This window comes from Orcinus orca, chromosome 11 (genome assembly GCF_937001465.1).
Source record: "Orcinus orca chromosome 11, mOrcOrc1.1, whole genome shotgun sequence".
Classification (NCBI taxonomy): domain Eukaryota; kingdom Metazoa; phylum Chordata; class Mammalia; order Artiodactyla; family Delphinidae; genus Orcinus; species Orcinus orca.
In genome coordinates this window covers 29976561-29994604 of record NC_064569.1, presented here as the reverse complement: position 1 = coordinate 29994604, position 18044 = coordinate 29976561, and the positions used below count along the sequence as shown (strand labels likewise).

The 18044-nt window shown below is 36.3% G+C and overlaps 1 long non-coding RNA gene and 2 pseudogenes across 1 annotated transcript; 2 read left to right on the top strand and 1 right to left on the bottom strand.

Annotated features, from left to right (window-relative positions):
• Positions 1-1638: 1638 nt before the first annotated feature.
• LOC125960454 (T-box transcription factor T-like) lies at positions 1639-3260 on the top strand (annotated as a pseudogene).
• A 3255-nt stretch (positions 3261-6515) lies between these two features.
• Positions 6516-14302, top strand: LOC125960453 (casein kinase II subunit beta-like; annotated as a pseudogene).
• Positions 14303-15622: 1320 nt separating this feature from the next.
• Positions 15623-17583, bottom strand: LOC125960369 (uncharacterized). Its single transcript, XR_007469937.1, has 2 exons — positions 17543-17583; positions 15623-15866 (listed from the first exon to the last, which is right to left on the bottom strand). It is a non-coding gene; the product is annotated as an uncharacterized LOC125960369 (long non-coding RNA).
• Between the last annotated feature and the right edge of the window lie 461 nt (positions 17584-18044).

Below are 18044 nucleotides of genomic sequence, written 5' to 3'. Positions count from 1 at the left end.
GCACAAACTGTGAAATAATAAAGAAAAGAAACAGAGATGAAAGAGAGAGAAAGGGGTGGAAGGAAGGATGGAAAGAAGGAAGGAAGGGAGGGAGGGTTTCTTACACAAAAGGTGACATACTATACACAGTTTTCTGCAACTTCCTTTTATCACTTAACAATTTATACTCCAAAATATACAATATATAATCCATTTAATCCATTTTGTAGAGATCTTCCCAACTGCTTTGCACAAGTACATAGTAATCCACTGTGTAGATATATTGCAGTTTATATAACTGTTGGATTTTGGTGTTAGAATTTTGGATTTTGGGGGTGATTTCAATTTTGTTACTAGTACCAATAATGTTACATTGAAGAACATTTGATACATGTCATTTCAAACTAATGTCAGTGTACTTTTGGATCTTTGGAACAGATTCCTGGAAGAGGGATTGATAGATCAAAGGCCAAATACAGCTATGATTTTGTTAGATATTGATAAAATCTTCTCCATGGATGTTGTCCCATTTTACATTTTGAAAAACAAAATATTAGACTGCTTTTTCCTCCTTAGCCTCACCAACAGAGTGTTATCAAACTTTTCATATATTTCAAATCTTACAGGTGACTAATGGTTTTGGTTTTAATTAGCATTTTTCTCATTATAAAGATTATAATATGAAATATATTTTCTAACAAACATTGTTCCATTGAAAATATGAAATCTACATTTGGATCTGAGTAGCCCAGGGACATATCCTGGGTTAATGACATAAGTGGCTATTTAGTTGTAATTAATTAGGTTAATCTGAAACCATCCATTTTACTCAGGACTGCAGTTTAAAGAGATAGGAGAAAGAAAGGCAGAACAGAAGAAAGGGAAGGAAAGATGGAAGGAAGGAAGGAAGGAAGGAAGGAAGGAAGGGAGAGAGGGAGGAAAGGAGGGAGGGAGGGAGGGAGGGGTGAATTAAGCTAGGTCTGAATTAAGACAAAAAAATATATGAATAAATGGGAAAGAACTGCTTAAATCAATGTAATTACCCTTGTTTGCTTGAAATCTGTGTTATAGTTTGAAGTCTGTGCCATACATACCTTGTTAAAAAAACGCTAAATTTACCTATTTTGCTCATATTCATGTTTCTCATAAACTCTGACCAGAAATTACAAATTTTAAAGTTTTACCGCATTTCAGCAGTAAACTATGTGCATAACCTCAGAAATGGATTGATGTCTCTTGTTAATACATATTTTGTTCATCATATGCTGGGTAGGAGCTACATATTAGTATATATGCTCAAATTTTTATTGCATTTAACACACCAGAAGGGACATTATACAACTAATAAGAAGTGAAGTCCATGTTAAGTTATTTGATCAAATATGTTTCATGAAAACTGCCTAAGAACATCAAAACAATTAGTCAAACCCAAAATTCAATCTGAGTTAGCATTCATATTCAAAGATTTGAATTCAAAAGTAAGTTCAGAGACCAAATATTATATTTTGATTTGTTCTGAAATGGCCATCTGCCCATATGAAAAAGCTACTGCAACAGTTTGGCAGGCAGTTTAAAGAACCAAAATAACTACTCTGTGCAGGTCAGGTTCACAGGCATCTGGGTGTTGACTTGGAAAGCACAAAATGTAATAATCACAGCATGTGGTACTTTACCGAGTAGCCAGCCAAAAGTGTCTGTCTAAATAGGCAAAAATTTTAGCTGTCATAAGAATCCTTTGAGGAAACTTTATAAATACCTATCAAGTTTCAAATATCAGTGGCCAACATTTTTAAAAACACAATAAAGATCTAATAAAATGTTATAGAAAAGTTATAATAATCCTGAGGTACCCATAATTTATATCCTGGCACATTTAAAAATGTTCCTTTTGTTTAAAAATGGGCTTCAAAGATATCAACAGTTTTATTTGTATATTTTATAAATATTTGTGTGCTAGTCAATAGTCTGATTTTTAATTGTTTAAAGCAAATCCAATGCCACAAAGAGCTACTTTAGTCATGCCTTGCAGGAGTTCAAGGGGAATACCCTCTATCTTCACCCCTCTGCCCCTCCCCTACCTTCAGGTCTTCTCCTCACAGGTCTCTGCCTGGGAACTGTGGACCTTTGCTGCTCCTTTTCTTGGAAGAGTGGCTGTTGAAAGGAGTTAAATATGGCTCTTGGGTAAGTAAGTCTGGGTTGGAAGGCCATGAAGAAGGGTCAGCAAGAGGACAATCTCCCTTGGTGTCCGGAACTTGTAGAATAGCCTGCAATAGAGTGGACCACCAGCTGAGCTCCTTGAAGTGAGAGCTACAGGCTGGCAGGGAGAAGGGTGACCCCAGTGTCAACCAAGAAAAGTTAGATATGGCTGCACTTCAGAGAGCTCACCAACCAGGTGATGGTCACCAATAACAGCAGAAGGATGTTCCCAGTGCTGAAATTGAGTATGTCTGGCCTGGACCCGAACACCATGTGTTGTTTTATCTTGGATTTTGTGATGGAGAGCAACCACTTCTGGAAGTGTGTGAACAGAGAGTGGGTGCCTGGGGGGTCAGTCCAATTCATATGTGCATATTGAACTCCTTACATAAATAAAAGCTCTAAATTCATATAGTATGAGTTGAGGGTCTACAGGGGATGACTACCAGCCACGGCATTCTCAAGACTCGATGCATATCTGTCAAGGCTTACCAGAAAGAGATTACAGCTCTTAAAACTAAATAAAACTGATTTGCAAGGGCTTGCTGTGATGCAAAAAGAAGCAGGGATCACAAAGATAAGATGGAAGAACCCAGAGACAAACAGCAACCTGGGTATTACTAATGGAAGTAGCTTATCCCTGGACTCAGTTCCTTCTACCTGCTGTCAACCCCCATCCTCAGTTTGGAGGTCCTGTCTCACTTTTCTCCACCCATGGCTGTGAAAAATACTCTATGCTGAGGAACCACAGTTCACACATCCCTGGCCCTGTCCTCAAAGCTGTGCCTAGGACTCCTCCCCACTTGGACAAGCTCATACTTAGCCCATACACTCATTGGAAAAATTCTCCAACCTATTCTGACAATTCATTTGCAAGTTGTCCATGATCTGATCCCATGAACTTAGCCCAGCCTCAGCATGTGTGTACATACTATCATGTTACTCCTGAGCACAACAGGACTGCATCAGTACCCCAACCTGTGGTCAGCTAGCAGAGCACCTTCACACCAGGGTCTCAGACAGCATAGCTACCTAATGGGCTGGGAGTCCAGACCTTCCCAGTGAACACTATCTTACCCAAATAATCTCAGGTCCCTTCTCCTCAGGATTCTCACTCTATAAGAACCATGTCATGGCCACAGATATTCCTGACAGCCAATATCACACCGTGGCCTCATAACCTCATGGATATCCCTGTCACCACCTTCCATGTAAACCAAAGCCTTTCCTTAAAATATACACTATTTTTTTTTTTATGTCTACCAGTTTTACTCAGGATTTGATCTAGGTACAAAATGACAGTCTCATAGGTCAAGAAAGAAAAAAAAATCTTATTAACTTCACTTTAAAATATGAAAAGGGGGGCTTCCCTGGTGGCACAGTGGTTGGGAGTCCACCTGCCGATGCAGGGGACACGGGTTTGTGCCCTGGTCCGGGAAGATCCCACATGCCGCGGAGCGGCTGGTCCCGTGAGCCATGGCCGCTGAGGCTGCGTGTCCGGAGCCTGTGCTCCGCAACGGGAGAGGCCACAGCAGTGAGGGGCCCAAGTACTAAAAAAAAAAAGAAAAGAAAAGAAAAAAAAATATGAAAAGGAATATATGTCCTGTTGTTCATCAAAAAAATAACCCCACCCATCATCTGCAACACAAGTGTAGTCCTATGTTGTGTTTATATGCCACAGATGAATTTAAGTATGGAAACAAAACTCAGTTGGACTGTTAAATCACCATTACTTGATCATAATAAAATTTTGTTTGTTAAGATCCAGAAACTTATTTTTTTGTGTCTCTTACAGAATATAGAAGATTTGACACACTAGAATTAATAAACTCAACTCGTCTTATTTAGTGAAATAAAAAGCATACTTTCAATTGCATTCCTTGTTTCTTCAGAGTAGTTTTCAGGTCACTTTTGTGACAGCTATCATACTTATAGTTAAGCTGTTAGGGACAAAATAATAAATTCATAGTTGAGGACAACAGACTTTAACTAAAATGGAAATTTCACTGTTCTGCCCAATAGAATGTGTTTATTTTGAGCATATGTAATTTCCTCTTGTATTGTTAAACATACAATGGCAATATTTTTCTTCTGAAAAAAATAGCCAAAGACAATGAGCAAAACATTTTCTGCAAAATAAAGGCAATATGCAAAAAAAAAAAAAAAAGAAACAACAACAGCAAAAAACTAAATACAGTTCTAAAAAGATCTAGTGAGAGGATTCAGTACTAGAAATTAGTGACAAACATAATCCACTAAAATTTTCAAAATTTACATACTCAAATTCTCGTCTTTTGCTAACTTACTGTGCATCTAGAAATATTTATTTTGGAAAATATTGAGCAAACTTCTTTTGCCCAGAATGAAAAATTTTAAGGTTTAAGATGGATTACACAAAAGAACACATGCTTTCCTTCTCAAAGGAGAGTGATTTTTTTTTTTGGCGGTACACAGGCCTCTCACTGTTGCAGCTTCTCCCGTTGTGGAGCACAGGCTCTGGACACGCAGGCTCAACGGCCATGGCTCACGGACCTAGCCACTCCGCGGCATGTGGGATCTTCCCGGACCGTGGCATGAACCTGTGTTCCCTGCATCGGCAGGCGGACTGTCAACCACTGTGCCACCAGAAAAGCCCTAAAGGAAAGTGATCTTAAGAGCTTATAATTACTTAGTAAAGGTTTTCTGAAGATCAATGCTTTTTAAATGCCCCTTTTTTGGTAATCTCTAAATTAATTGGAAGCATGTAAAACTGTTCTAAATTAATGATAAAAAATCAACTTCATATTTTTTAACTGGCTTTTTAAGTTTTATATTAACAAATTGTAGTTCATGATATACCTTAAAATATTGTGATAAAGTATCCAGATTAAGTTCATCCAAAGAAGAGATAATGCATTTCTACATTTGTTTGTGATAATTGGAGCAAAGACTGTATTAAACTAAATAATGATACTTTGACAGTGTAAAGATGCAAATGTACATGAAAGTAATATTTTTCCAATGGTGAGAAGATGTATTTTATACTAGACCTGACTTAAGTCTTTTGCACAGGATATTTCTTTGTCTGGAAATGGCTTTCCCCACATAATCGCCTGGCTTACTCCTTCAATTTCATTCCTCACAGAGGCCACATCTGACCACTCCACATCAACTGCCCCAATGTACTATGAAAACTCTTGGTCTGTTAGATTTTTTTCATAACACGAATTTTTATCTACTATGTTTATTCTTTTATTTTCCAAATATTTTATTGATTGCCCCCCTTGCCCCTGTCAGAATTCAAGTTCCTCAAGTGTAAGAACTCAAGTTTTTCTTGCTAGTTGATCAGTCCCCAAGACCTAGAATCATTTTTGGAAAATAGGAGCCCAGTACATATGTGTCAAAACAACACTCAATGACCTAGGAGGAATTTCAGGAAAACTTTTGTTGTCATAATCACATAAAAATACATAATGTCTATAAAACAGCAATAACTAATTAGATGGGAAGAACAGGCTGGAATGAGAAAGGAATAATGAGGCAAAAATGGGTTTAGGTGAGATTAAAAAATACTGCTAAGAAAGTAAAAAACAAAATCTAAAAATTACAGCCACACTAGAGGCCCTAAGACAACAAGAAACATTAATATGATTATAAATGTCACAGCAATAATCCTTTTTTTGGTTAAATTCCTGAATCAAAAGCAAAGTATGAAGTCTGAGTTTTAAAGATGCAATAACTACATGTACACAGAGAGAAACAAATTACCCAAATGTTTGATAAAAATGTTAAAAAAAATAATTATATACAAAAACTATTTAAAAAGTGATGAAGAATGAAAGAAATGTCAATTGATATTTACAAATATACCAGTCTAAATTAGGGATATGATTAGTCTGAAACCATTGAGTGTTAGAAAAAAATGATAAGAAGGTAAAAAAGAAGTTAATAAGAAATCAATGATAGTATGAAAAAGGAAAAAATTTCAACATAACAAGAAGATAATAGAAAAAGGAAATTGAGGTCATTTAACTACTAAACTGTAGACTGTTCTTTCTATGTAACTATGTTCTCACTCTATCCACTTTCTGTCTCCTATTTTTCCAACATACTTTGGACATTTTAAAATAAATTGCAACACACTTGAAAACAGATAAATTATAAGGGTTTACATCACATTTTCTTACCACAATGTTATAAAACTAGTAATTATAACAAAATGTGATAAAATATTTTGAAGTTAAAACACACATTTCTGAAAGTTTGTGTAAATAGGAAAATAAAAGCTGAGTTTTTAGATTTCTTATAAATATCAAAGTAAATTATGTACCTCAAAACTCAAGCACAGGGGAGGAGTCAAGATGGCGGTGTGGGAACACACAGAGTTAGCTTCTCCCCACAACTAGGGTGCCTGTCAGCCACTGGTAGGGGACTCTGACCCCCAAGGAGACAGGAGGAACCTCAGAGTGAACGAGTAGGATGTAGGCAGACCGATGGGGGAGAAGTGGAGCCCAGACAGCATAGGCGTCCCTTGGGCTGGGGAGCTTGCTGAGTTCCCAAGCCAATTCCCCCTCCCCTCAAAGCCCCATCCAGGCCGCATGGGTCCTGGGGACATAGGAGGGAGGCTGGGGAGATCAGGAGTGGCAGATAGGAGAGGCCATCCAGGAGGATCAGGAGAGGAGCAGAGGGTGATTACCCTACTCACTTGGGCACAGGGAGCCTGCTGAGCTCCCAGGCTGGTCCCCTGCCCTCCAAGGCCCCCTTTTCCCCCTACCATATTGGTCCTGGGGACATAGGAGAGAGGCCTGGGAGATCAGAGAGGCAGGCAGGAGGGACCCTCCCAGACCCCAGACCAGAGGAGCAGGAGAGGAGAGGAGGGCATTTGCTCTGCCCCTGCTGGGCTCCCAGGTGAGGTCCCTTACCCTCTGAGACCAGGGATGGGTGGCACACCTGGGTTCCTACTGTTCCTTGAGTATAAGCCCCATCCCCCACAGCTCTCAGGACATTTTCCAGCCTTGTGGGTCCTGAGCATCGGCCCCATACACCACCCAAACCTCACCCTTGCTTAGGTCTCGCTCTCCACAGTCAAGGCCTTCCCTCCCTCACCTTTTTTTTTTCCTTTTCCCTCCTCCTCTTTTTTACTATAGGGTACTGATGTACACTCCAGTTGTTGATTCATATATCTTTTTATTTTTACATTCTTTCTAATAAGTCTGTTAGTTTCCTAGTCTAATTTTATTTTTACTTTGTTACTCTTCTTTTTTTTTCTCTTTTTTTTGCTGCCCCACATGGCTTGTGGGATCTTGATTCATGACCTCGGGGTCGGGCGGAAGCTCTTGCAATGGGAGCTCCGAGTCTGAACCACTGGACTAACAGAGAACCTCAGACTCCAGGGAATATTCTTCAGAGTGAGGTCTCCCAGAGGTCCTCATCTCAGCACAAAGACCATCTCTACTCAATAGTCTACAAACTCTAGTGTTGGAAGCCTCGGGCCAAACAACCAGTAAAACAGGAACACAACCTACTCATTAAAAAAAAAAAAATGAGATGGCAAAAAAATATGTCACAGTTGAAGGAGCAAGGTAAAAACCTACAAGACCAAGTAAATGAAAAGGAAATAGGCAATCTACCTGAAAAAGAATTCAGAGTAATGATAGCAAAGATGATTCAGAATCTCAGAAATAGAATGGAAGCACGGATTGAGAAAATACAAGAAGTGTTTAACAAAGACCTAGAAGAACTAAAGAACAAACAGAGATGAACAACACAATAACTGAAATGAAAAATACACTAGAAGGAATCAGTAAAAGAATAGCGGAAGCAGAAGAACGAATAAGTGAGCTGGAAGGCAAAATGGTGGAAATAACTGCTGAGGAGAAAAATAAAGAAAAAAAGAATGAAAAGAATTGAAGACAATCTCAGAGGCCACTGGGACAATACTAAATGCACCAACATTCAAATTATAGGCGTCCCAGAAGAAGAGAAAAACAAATGGTCTGAGAAAATATTTGAAGAGATTATAGTGGAAAACTTCCTTAACATGGGAAAGGAAAGAGTCACCCAAATCCGGGAAGCACAGAGAGTCCCAATACAGGATAAAACCTAGGAAAAATGCACCAGTACACATATTCATCAAATTAACAAAAATTAAATGCAAAGAAAAATATTAAAAACAGCAAGAGAAAAACAAAAAAATAATATACAAAGAAATTCCCGTAAGGGTATCAGCTGATTTTTCAGTGGAAACCCTGCAAGCTAGAAGGGAGTGGCAGGATATACTTAAAGTGATGAAAGAAAAAAACCTACAACCAAGATTACTGTACCCAGCAAGGATTTAATTCAGGTTTGATGGAGAAGTCAAAAACTTTTCAGACAAACCAAAGCTAAGAGAATTCAGCACCATGAAAACAGTTTACAACAAATGCTAAAGAAACTTCCCTAAGCAGGAAACACAAAGAGAAGAAAAAGACCCACAAAAACAAACCGAAAACAATTAAGAAAATGGTAATAGGAACATACATATCGATAATAACCTTGAAAGTAAATAAACTAAATGCCGCAACCAAATGACACAGACTGGCTGAATGGATACAAAAAAAGACCCATATATATGCTGTCTACAAGAGACCTAATTCAGTCCTAGGGACACATACAGACTGAAAGTGAAGGGTTGGAAATAGATATTCCATGTAAATGGAAATCAAAAGAAAGCTGGAGTAGCAATACTTGTATCAGATAAAATAGACTTTAAAATAAAGACTTTTACAAGAGATAAGGAGGGACATCACATAATAATCAAAGGATCAGTCCAAAAAGAAGATATAACAATTATAAATGTTTATGCACCTAACATAGGAGCACTTCAATACATAAGGCAAATGCTAACAACCATGAAAGGAAAAATCGACAGTAACAAAAGAATAGTAGGGAACTTTAACACCTCACTTACACCAATGGACAGATTATCCAGACAGAAAATTAATAAGGAAACACAAACTTTAAATGACATAATAGACCACATAGATCTAATTGATATTTATAGAACATTCCACCCAAGAGTGATGGAATACACTTTATTCTCAAGTACTCATGGAACATTCTCCAGGATAGATCACATCTTGGGTCACAAATCAAGCCTCAGTAAATTTAAGAAAATTGAAACCTATTAAGCATTTTTTCTGACCACAACACTATGAGATTGGAAATCAATTACAGGAAAAAACCTGTAAAAAACACAAAAAAACATGGAAGTTAAACAGTGCGCTCCTAAATAACCAAGAGATCACTGAAGAAATCAAAGAAGAAATAAAAAATACATAGAAACAAATGACAATGAAAACACAATGACCCAAAACCTATGCATCACAGCAAAAGCAGTTCTAAGAGGGAAGTTTACAGCAATTCAATCTCACCTCAAGAAACAAAAAAAATCTCACATAAACAATCTAATGTTACTTTTAAGACAACTAAAGAAAGAAGAGCAAAGAAAACCCAAAGTCAGAGGAAGGAAAGAAATCATAAAGATCAGAGCAGAAATCAATGAAATAGAAATGAAGAAAACAATAGCAAAGATCAATAAAACTAAAAGCTGGTTCTTTGAGAAGATAAACAAAATTGATAAACCCTTAGACAGAATCATCAAGAAAAAGAGGGAGAGGACACAAATCAATAAAATTAGAAATGAAAAAGGAGAAATCACAACAGACACAGCAGAAATACAAAGGATTATAAGAGACTACTACAAACAACCATATGCCAGTAAAATGGACAACCATGAAGAAATGGACAAATTCTTTGAAAGGTACAATTTTCCAAGACTGAACCAAGAAGAATTAGAAAATATGAACAGACCTATCACAAGTAATGAAATTGAAACCATAATTAAAAATCTTCCAACAAAAAAATGTCCAGGACAAGATGGCTTCTCAGGCAAATTCTATCAAACATTTAGAGAAGAGCACATTTAGAGAAGAGCAAACACCAATCCTTCTCAAACTCTTCTAAAAAATTGCCGAGGGAGAAACACTCCCAAATTCATTATACGAAGCCACCAGCACCCTGATACCAAAACCAGAAAAAGGTATCACAAAAAATGAAAACTACAGGCCAATATCACTGATGTCAGAGATGTAAAAATCCTGAACAAAACACTAGCAAACAGAATCCAACAGCACATTAAAAGGATCACACATCATGATCAAGTGGAATTTATCCCAGGGATGCAAGGATTCTTCAATATACGCAAATCAATCAATGTGATACACCATATTAACAAATTGAAGAATAAAAACAATATGATCATGTCAGTAGATGCAGAAAAAACTTCGGACAAAATTCAACACCAATTTATTATAAAAACCCTCCAGAAAGTGGGCATAGAGGGAACCTACCTCAACATAATAAAGTCCATATATGACAAACCCACAGCAAGCATCATACTCAATGGTGAAAAACTGAAAGCATTTCCACTAGGATCAAGAACAAGAGAAGGATGTCCACTCTCATCACTCTTATTCAACATAGTTTTGGAAGTCCTAGCCATGGCAATCAGAGAAAAAAAAGAAATAAAAGGAATACAAATTGGAAAAATAAGGATTAAAACCATCATTATTTGCTGATGACATGATGCTATACATAGAAAATCCTAAAGATACCACCAGGAAACTACTAGAACTAATCAATGAGTTTGATAAAGTTGCAGGATACAAAATTAATGCACAGAAATCTCTGTCATTCCTACACACCACCAACAAAAAATCAGAAAGAGAAATTAAGGAAACACTCCCATTTACCATTGCAGCAAAAAGAATAAAATACCTAGGAATAAACCTGCCTAAGGAGGCAAAAGACTTGTACTCAGATTCTAACTATAAAACACTGATGAAAGAAACCAAAGATGACAAAAAACAGATGGAGAAATATACCATGTTCTTGGATTGGAAGAATCAATATTGTGAAAATGACTATATAGCCTAAAGCAATCTACAGATTCAGTGTAATCCCTATCAAACTACCAATGGCATTCTTCACAGAATTGGAACAAAAAATCTTACAATTCATATGGAAACACAAAAGACCCTAAATAGCCAAAGCAATCTTGAGAAAAAAAAAAAGGAGCTGGAAGAATTAGCCTCCCTGACTTCAAACTATACCACAAAGCTACAGTAATCAAGACAGCAAGGTACTGGAACAAAAACAAATATAGATCAATGGTACAGGACAGAATGACCAGAGATAAATCCATGCACATATGGACACCTGTTTTATGACAAAGGAGGCAAGAACATACAATGGAGAAAAGACAGCCTCTTCAATAAGTGGTGCTGGGAAAACTGGAGAACTACATGTAAAAGAATGAAATTAGAACACTACTTAACACCATACACAAAAATAAACTCCAAATGGATTAATGACTTAAATGTAAGACCAGACACTATAAAACTTTTGGAGGAAAACATAGGAAAAACACTCTGACATAAACCACAGGAAGAACTTTTTTGACCCACCTCCTAGAGTAACAGAAATAAAAACAAAAATAAACAAATGGGACTTAATTAAACTTAAAAGCTTTTGCACAACAAAGGAAACCATAAACAAGACAAAAAGACAAACCTCCAAATGGGAGAAAATATTTGCAAATAAAACAACAGACAAAGGATTAATCTCCAAAATATACAAATAGCTCATGCAGCTCAATATCAAACAAACAAACAATTCAGTTAAAAAGTGGGCAGAAGACCTAAATAGACATTTCACCAAGGAAGACATACAGTTGGCCAAAAGGCACATGAAAAGATGCTCAACATCACTAATTATTAGAGAAATGCAAATCAAAACTACAATGAGGTATCACCTCACGCCAGTCAGAATGGCCATTATCAAAAAATCTAGAAACAATAAATGCTAGAAAGGGTGTGGTGAAAAGGGAGCCCTCCTGCACTGTTGGTGGGAATGTAAATTGATCCAACCACTATGGAAAACAGTATGGAGGGTCCTTAAAGAACTAAAAAAAGAACTACCATATGACCTAGCAATCCCACTACTGGGCATATACTCTGAGAGAACCATAATTCAAAAAGAGACATGCACCCCAATGTTCATTGCAGCACTATTTACAATAACCAGGACATGGAACCAACCTAAGTGTCCATCGACAGAAGAATGGATAAAGAAGATGTGGCACATATATACAATGGAATATTACTCAGCCATAAAAAGGAACTAAATTGAGTTATTTGTAGTGAGGTGGGTGGACCTAGAGTCTGTCATACAGAGTGAAGTATGTCACCATATGTTAATGCATATATATGGAATCTAAAAAAAAAATGGTACTGATGAACCTAGTTGCAGGGCAGGAATAAAGAGGTAGACATAGAAAATGGACTTGATGACATGGGGTGGGAGGGGGAAGCTGGGGCAAAGTGAGAGTAGCATTGATGTATATACACTCCCAAATGTAAAATAGTTGGCTGGTGGGAAGAAGCAGCATAGCACAGGGAGATCAGCTCGGTGCTTTGAGGTGACCTAGAAGGGTGGGATAGGGAGGATGGGAGGGAGGCTTAAGAGGGAGGGGATATGGGGACATGTGTATGCATACGGCTGATTTGCTTTGTTGTGCAACAGAAACTAACATGGTATTGTGAAGCAATTATACTCCAATAGAGATGTACTAAAAAAAAATGGTATCAATAGAAAAAAAAAACCTCAAGCATAAGGACAGTTTGAAAAACTGCAGTATTTACAAAAGCTGAAGATACACAGTTCCAAAGATAATCAGCTCCACTCCTATATATATACCTAAACCCAACAGGAGTGCATTCATAAGTTCACTGAAAGGCATGCACTAGAATATTCATTATAGCATTATTTGTAAGCCCAAACTGGGTGGTACCCACATAAATATCCACTCATAGGAGAAGCCGTAAAAATTGTGGAATACTCACACAATGGGAATTGATCGTCTATAATGTGCATAATGCATAATTTGTCAATACTAAGTACAAAAAAAGACAGGACGAATCTCTGGTTTTAGAAGTCATGAGAGCAGTTAACTGGAACAATTTTTACTGAGATGAGAATGTGCTAGGTTATTGGTATTCTGTTTTTGATCTGAGTCTGACTAAGCAGGTATCTTCTGACATGTGAAATCAATCCATTGAGCTGAACTCTTTTGATGTGGTTACTAGTCTTTACCGATACTATGTTCAATAAACACTTAAAAGTACATAGAAATTAGAAATATCATTCCCATGATATTTTTATTTATTAATTCATTAAAATAAGTAGAAACACATTTTAATCATGACATGCTTTGCAAAACAAAAGAAAAAAAAAGACCCCTAACTTTCAAAGACTTTTATGATCACTCAAGAAAGCAAAATTACAGTGACAAAGAAGCATCAGGAAATCAGTAAGGAAAAATAAATGACAAATTTAAAAAAATGATTTAAACATCAGGAAGTGTTATTTATACTGGTTCTGTGGTCTCCGTGACTATGAATTCTTCTGTGAAGTGGATGAAGACCCCATCCAGGACAAATTTAATCTCAGTCAACTCAATGAGCAGGTGCCTCACTGTAGACAAGCTCTAGACATGATCTTGGACCTGGAGCCTGATGAAGAGCTGGAAGACAACCCCAACCAGAGAACCCTGATTAAGCAGTCAGCCAAGACGCTGTATGGATTCACCCAGACCACCTATATCCTCACAAACCATGGCACCACCCAGATGTTGGAAAAGTACCAGCAGGGAGAGTTCGGCTACTGCCCCACGTGCAGTGTGAGAACAAGCCAATGCTTTCCAATAGCCTTTCTGACACCCCAGGTGAGGCCCTGGTGAAGCTCTACTGCCCCAAGTGCATGGACAATTCCACACCTAAGACACCATCGAGGCAGCACCACACAGAAGGCCCCTACTTGGGTACCAGTTTCCCTCACATTGCTCTTCATGGTGCATGCTGAATGCCGGCCCAAGCAGCCCACTAACCAGTTTATGTCCAAAGTGTGCAGTTGCAAGATCCATCCACTGTCCTACCAGGTGCAGTTCCAAGCTGCCAGCAACTTTGAGTCTGTCAAGACCGTTCACTTATTCCCAACCCCACCTGTCACTCTGTCTTTGACAGTTCCAGTCCTCCCCTGCCACCTTTAAGGAAATCTCTATGGTTTATAGTTTAAATTAGAAGAGTCATTATTGTGGTGTGAATATGAAATAAAGTAGAAAAAAGGCAAAAATAAGCATTTACTCAAAATTTATATAAAATCTTGCCAGATCTCTTCAGGAAAAATATTTTAAAGCTTGATGACTCCTAATATAAATGTTGTAAAATCATAAGGTATTTTGAAAATAATTCTATGGTAATTTATTTAATTACTAAATAAAATTGATTATTTATATTAAGATACATTAGCATCATTGATTAATGTATGAGAAGAATACTGAATAGTACCATAATAATGAAGAAAAGTTTTAAAAGATCTACAAGAACTACCATGTTGAAAGGTACAAAAATCACAGGTCTTTAGAAAGGAAATTTTCATATACCTAAAATCAACTAATTCTCATATTATTTAAATAGTTCTGGGCTATAAGTTGAAATGGACTTTGCTGTGTCAAACCACAGACTGACTCGCATTATTTTAAAAAAAGCAAATCTCAAATATCACTAGTAAATAGCAATTAAATCTTAAGAGAGAATATATTTTTATACTTGATAAAATCAATTCAATGTTTAATAAAATTCAAAGAAAGCATAAGTACCAACAGACGTATCTAAACATGACAAGAATGTGTATCTCAATCCACCTATATTTCAAAATGTTCTGGAAATTATTTTAGTAGATTTATGATTATAAATGTGAAAAGAAGCTAAAATTTATGTATATGATCTAGCAACTACTATAATGTACTATAAAACCTTTTATTTTGCCCTTGGAATAAAGAGTCAAGTCAAAAATAATGAATAATCCAATGAAATCAGAGTGTATACAAAATTTATGAACATCAGTGGGGAGAGATTGGATGACACATTAAATTGAGAATTGGCTAATTATGTCAAGTTGGGTTGATATAAAACATCTCTTAGTTGGAGAACTGAAATTCCAATCCCATCTCAGTGGAAAAAATCAAGATGCCTATTTGGAGAGTGTTCTTAGCCATCAAAATCTAGTTAGGCTAATTCAATGACTAATGATAACACCATACTTCTATGTGAGTGACAACAAATATAGACATTGTAATATTCATATTCTTCTCAGTATATTATTTTGTTAAGCACTGCATGTTGTTCTAGGTTTTTTTTTTTTTCATATTGTAAGTGTTAGTTTTTGTTAACTTGATCTTTCTACACCTATCTATCCTTGAGGTGCTTGGATTTATCCTGCAGATACTGTGTTGGAATCATGTTAGCCACCTCAGGGTCAGATATTATGAAACATTTTTGTAATCCACAATGGAGATTTTGTAACAAGCTACAGCAGTGGGGAGAAGCAATTTATTTAAGTATAAGGTATAAATGGGGCAGCAAAATAATAACATTAAAATTCAAACAAGACCCTTTCAAATAAGCATATTTGTTGAAAATATTTAATCTAAGAGGGAAGTAGACAGATGAGTAAGGACAAGGAGCAGAAAACTATGGTGTCTTGGAAAACCATATCCATGTGAAAACTGAATACTGTCAGCACCAAGTTCTTTCATGTAGTCTTGAATTCAACTGTAATTGAAGCACAGATCATAAATGAGAAAGGTTTTTCAATCTGACACCCTTAGAGGAAAAAAGTGACAAATGTAATTTTCAGATTGCAAAGCATTAGTTTATCATTGTACTTTGTTGTGAAGATATAGAACAAAGTTGGAGAATATTTATATACCACATCCTAATGACACATGGAATAAGAAAGTTGAGCTCATCATTCTGAAACTTAATATCTCTTTTGTTTACTAAAAAAAGCAAAACTGTGATAATCGATATTTTTCACTTATATCTAGGGATAGTTATATTAAGCATGGTGTTTGTAATAAGAAGCTGCTGTTGCTCAAATGGATATTGCAACATATTTTTCTTGTCTACTCAAATTTATAATCTATGTTAGACAGAATATTTAGCTTACCAACTTACTCTAATTATCCACACGTGTACCCCAGTTACCATGTTTTAATTAATGTGAACATTATATAAATTATATAAATCATCTTGAATTATGAAAAACTTTTAAAACTATCTTTCTAGCATAGTTAAGATAAAATTAAAATTTTATTTACAGTCAATTCACTTAAAAACATTTTATCTGAAGCTTTTGGGTGGAAAGAAAAAGCGTTTACCGTTACCTGTACCCTCAGAAGGATTGACTGAGTCTCTTAGTATCAAATAACATATACATAAAGTATGAGATAACTTGTTTCTTAATCATATGCATTAGGAAGTATATACTGCCTTGCTAAATAAGGGTTTGAAAACTCTTATTCTGATGCTTTCTAGTTTCATAATCTTGAGAAAACATACCTAATCTGTATTAAACTCAATTTATTAATCTGTGACGTAGACAAACATTGAGTGACTCCTCATAGATTAATTGAAGAGATTAAATAACATAAGCCACATAAAGTATACTACTATACATAGAAAATGATCAAAGTGTATTGACTATTATTGATATTAATTTAATGTAAGTAAGTGTATTTGGTAATTCCACCCAAACAATCTCTCTATAGTGCTCCTGGCTTCTGGGATATTATGGAGCTATTTTCACTAAAGATGGGAGATGATTCCACTTCAAATACAGCATATTTCTTTCAAACATATCTTCGATCCTGTTTCTATTTAGCATCCTTTGAAGTACAAATAAATTTCCAAAGGGAGCCAACCCTCTTTTGCTGAATGTTGTAAACAGATCCTTTTTTCTTATTTATTTATTTATTTTTTGTAAACAGATTTTAATCTCAGTACCTGACAGGACAACACAGCTCTTCTCTTCAGCACACCATGTATTTGTCACTCTACTCAGTGTATCCAGTTTTCTGTGCACTGTAGATCAGTAGCTGTATCTCCATCTCCAGGCATATTTATTTCTGCACTTTTTGTATCACCAAATAATCCTAAGTATGCATTGATTGTTTCCTGAATTTTATATTTCAAAGGCACTAGTTATTGATTGGACAGCTCCGGAAACCTAGATTTGTGCCCTTGTCTCCAGTCCCCATTCAGGGACAGCTAGAGCAGTGGCCCATATGTCATTCTTCTCAAAACCCTAATTGCTTCAGGTGACTATCCCTACTATTTTCTGAAACCTCTGAGACTGAATTCAGAGAGTTGAATTCCGTTCTTTTTTGACATGTTCTAACTACATTCATGGAAGGAAACTTGTACAAATTTTCAATTTTAAAAATTACCTAAAATAGTAAGACTTTAACTCCCCCTGGATGCCATGCCTCACAATCATGGTTGTTTATTTGGGACATCAGTCTGGGCAGGAATCTCCTCCTCCTTCTTTGTCAGGAGGTGAAGTCATAACTTTGTGCTTGCATTTGTTCAGTTTCTCCACACTAAGTTTGGAAAGGCTGTTTTGATTATTTTACAATCCTGACATTCAATTGTGATCATGACTAACTTATTGCAACAAAAACTATTAAGAATCCAGGAATAAATCATCATCTTTCTGTTCTCAGAAGGACAAAGCATGCCACACTTGAAAGGAAAATTGTTTTTAGTAGACCTATTCAATTTTTCTGAAAGGATGCAATTCAAATGTAGACTACAAACACACATTGTACATATTTTACTGCATTGTGTAAGGAAACAAAAACACAGGTAAATAAAAGTAAAATTTCCTTCAGAGTTTTGCAATTCACTAAAATAGCGCTATAAAATTTCTGTGTAAAAGAAGATAATAGG